Source organism: Grampus griseus, assembly GCF_964374135.1.
Source record: "Grampus griseus genome assembly, chromosome: 16".
In the NCBI taxonomy this organism is placed as follows: Eukaryota; Metazoa; Chordata; class Mammalia; order Artiodactyla; family Delphinidae; genus Grampus; species Grampus griseus.
In genome coordinates, this window is record NC_139010.1 from 56,310,479 (window position 1) to 56,314,430 (window position 3,952).

Consider the following 3,952-nt stretch of genomic DNA (forward strand, 5'->3'; position numbering starts at 1 on the left):
GACTATTTTTTCTTCTCGGAACACAATCGACTCTGATTTTAGGTTTGCAAAGCTGATATCCAGACCTCACCCGGGGATGTGCATGCAGCCTGCACATGCAGGCCACCACACCTTCACCTACTTTCTTAATCAATACTTACAGACTACTGACCACAGCCCCAAATGGGAGAAAACCTTCCTGCACTGCAACCCTGGGCCTGGATGACTCAGCCAGCCTCTAACAACCTGGTAAATATATTGTTTCTTTCTTTTTAAAACATATTTATTTATTTTGGTTGTGCCGGGTCTCAGTGGCGGCATGGAGGATCTAGTTCCCCAACCAGGGGTCGAAACTAGGCCCCCTTCATTGGGAGCCTGGTAAATATTTCTAATGGCAGCAGTGACATTAAGCGCAATTTCAGGAAATGACGAGCCAGCTTACACTGCCCCAAATCAGGGTGCTTTTCTGGAGTACAGTCATCTACCCAATCGTAATAATGTACACCAAAAAACAGAACAAAGAGCTGTCATCATGTCATTTTCTAAATGTTGCTTTGCATATGATCCAGCATCTAGTGATGGCATTAAACTCCTGCATACATCAAGGAGCAACATACTTATGGACTCAAAGATCCTTTCTAAGTAAACTGAGCTACATCTACTGGGCAGATGTTTAAGCCAGGACATTGAAAACATGTTTATGAAGTGTTTATACATCAGTAGGTTAAAAATTTTGTGATAGCCAAGTGCAAATTTAGAATATAATCTTGTAATTTAAAACTCTATTTTTTATCCAAAAAAGCCCTGTGTATAGAAAAAGGAAACAGGGATGAAATATATAGGATTAACAGTGAGAATTTGGTGGAAGGATTCTAGCTCATTTTTCACTTTTCTGTTTTCTTTTCAAACGTTCTGTGAAACTTTATTTTTATTTATTTATGTTTTTGGCCATGCTGCGCGGCTTGTGGTATCTCAGTTCCACGACCATGGATTGAACCCAGGCCCTCAGCAGTGAAAGCGTGGAATCCTAACCACTGGACCGCCAGGGAATTCCCAAATCTTCATTAATTTTAAGTAAAATACAGAATACATTCTAATTTTCTAAGTTACCTTTTGAAGAAACGTATGCAACCAAGATGAATGAAAACAGAGACTACTTAAACGTCTTAAGTAATTTTCCCACTTGTTGCAAACAACAGAGAAAACACAGGATCAAACATGTGGACTGAGGCAGGCTTGCAAATGAGCCAAAGACCTAATAAGACAGCCAATGCCAGGAATGAACTGTGGGGACAGTCACCATCAGGCCTGCTGACGCCATCTTGAGAAGCAACATTTCCCAAGAAGGGGGAGGGTTGGCTTAACCTGACCCACCTGTGTCCAGAAGTGTCATGATGATGGGGGACACGAGCAGATTGCCTTTGCAAATCCCCAGCATGATGCCAAATCCTCGGCCAGCACAAGGGTTGCTGTTTTGGTGCAGCCAGGGCGGGTACGCTTTGTCTTCCATTTCTGAGGATGGACCCCAGAAAAGAAAGCCTGAAGTCTCAGATTCTGACACTGTCAAAAGCATAACGAAATTAAAGTAGTAAATCTGGATCTTGTTGGAGGCTCTCCACCATTCTAGTTGCCCTGAAATCAAATGAGTCTCGCGCTGATGAATACGCCCAATTCCCCTCCATCCCACTGTAGAAACAAAAGCGGCACTGACTTTCCTAACAGATGTTTCAAGCACCTGCAAGTTTCTGGAGCAGATTAATTCTTGCCTTTGCATCAAGATAATTTGCATTTGAAACCTACTTCCCAAAGGATATGGAGTTCAACACATCACTAACACAAACCTTTCTAGGTCACCCGCCCCCTCCCACCTTTGAAAGAAACAAAGCTCCTCGGAAAATACGCCATAATAAGCAAGTTGCTTCAAAATTTTAAGACATCGATCCTGGGCAGTTGGCTCCCACCCATACTTATTTTACATGAAGCTTCCTACTGCATGTGCTTACATTTCCTGAGAAAAGGAACAGGAAAGGGCTGGGCTAGCTTAACTTGACCTACCTTGTGTCCAGAAGTGTAACGACAGGGGGTCATGGTTGCACCACCTTTGCAAGTCTAATAGCCACCTCTTTTGACTTTTTTTTTTTTTGACTTTTCTTGCTTGCTTTCAAATTTCAGACTTTCTGTGAACAAGGCATGTCAACAGCGCCACCTCTGGGCGGAGTGTGGTTCCTCTCAGCTTTCTAGCCCAAAATCAGCAGAAGAAAATGCCCTAATTTGGGGGCAACTGATCAAGTTGACTTGTGTCCCCTTAGCGGATGAGTGGAATGGTGCACAGGGCCTCCTGAGAGTCATTTCAAATGGGGAGATTTTGAGATAATAAAAATTATCAATCCAGTGCCGGGGACAAGCATACCTGGGGGTGCGGTTCTTTGCTTCTTGATTCCTGCTGGGAAAGCACACACAAGGGGTTCCCTGGGCTGATGGGACAAATGACCTTAGGAGCAATGGGAGCTCTGCACCAATCCCTTCTCTGCTCCAGACCAACAAAAGCTGGACAGTAGGAATCACATTGCTCTTTGTACCACAACTTGTCTGGGAAAAAAGAGAATGTGAAGATCAGGAAGTTGGGTGATCAGGCTGCACTTGACACACAGAGGGGCTCAGTAAACAGTCCGTTGAATCAGTGAACAAAGCTGCTGGGAGGAACTTGTGCCCTGGGGCAGCCAGTGCTGCAGCTCTCAGCCGGCTGTCTCCCCTTTTTATTTTTATTTAAAAAAAATTTTATTTTTGGCTGCGTTGGGTTTTCGCTGCTGCACGCAGGCTTTCCCTAGTTGCGGTGAGCAGGGGCTACTCTTTGTTGCGGTGCACGGGCTTCTCACTGCGGTGGCTTCTCTTGCTGCGGAGCACGGGCTCTAGGCACGCGGGCTTCAGTAGTTGTGGTGCATGGGCTCAGTAATTGTGCTTGCAGGCTCTAGAGCCCAGGCTCAGTAGTTGTGGCGCACGGGCATGTGGGAGCTTCCCAGACCAGGGCTCGAACCCATGTCCCCTGCACTGGCAGGCGGATTCTTAACCACTGCGCCACCAGGGATGTCCTGCCTCCCCCTTTTTAGTCCGAGTTCCTGGTGCTCAACCACAGCTCCACAGACCAGCCCCAGAGCATTCGCTGCCCCTTCTGGTGCTACAAACATCACCTTCTAACTGGGACTGTGAAGTCAGGGAGACCTCCTGACACAGGTGGGTCAAGATCCAAAGGGCATAAAGAAGCTGTGGCACATATATACAATGGAATATTACTCAGCCATAAAAAGAAACGAAATTGAGTTATCTGTAGTGAGGTGGATGAACCCAGAGTCTGTCATACAAAGTGAAGTAAGTCAGAAAGAGAAAAGCAAATACCATATGCTAACACATATATATGGAATCTAAAAACAAAACAAAAAAATGGTTCTGAAGAACCTAGAGGCAGGACAGGAATAAAGACACAGATGTAGAGAATGGAATTGAGGACACCGGGAGGCGGAATCATAAGCTGGGATGAAGTGAGAGAGTGGCATGGACATATATACACTACCAAATGTAAAACCGATAGCCAGTGGGAAGCAGCCGCATAGCACAGGGAGATCAGCTCGGTGCTTTGTGACCACCTAGAGGGGTGGGATAGGGAGGCGGGGAGGGAGACGCAAGAGGGAGGGGATATGGGGATATATATATAGGTGTAGCTGATTCACTTTGTTATACAGCAGAAACTAACACACCACTGTAAAGCAATTATACTCCAATAAAGATGTTCAAAGATACAAAGGGCAAGATCCAAAGCCTGACCCAGGGCTATCACGCTACGCCCCCCGACAGCACGCTGGGACAGGAGAGCAAGTGGTCAAGCCACTGTTGCCAATGACCAGACACTGTTCTTGTACATGCGGCGGCGGGCGGTGGCGGGGGGGGCAGGTGATAAAACACAATGTTTCTAGTTACA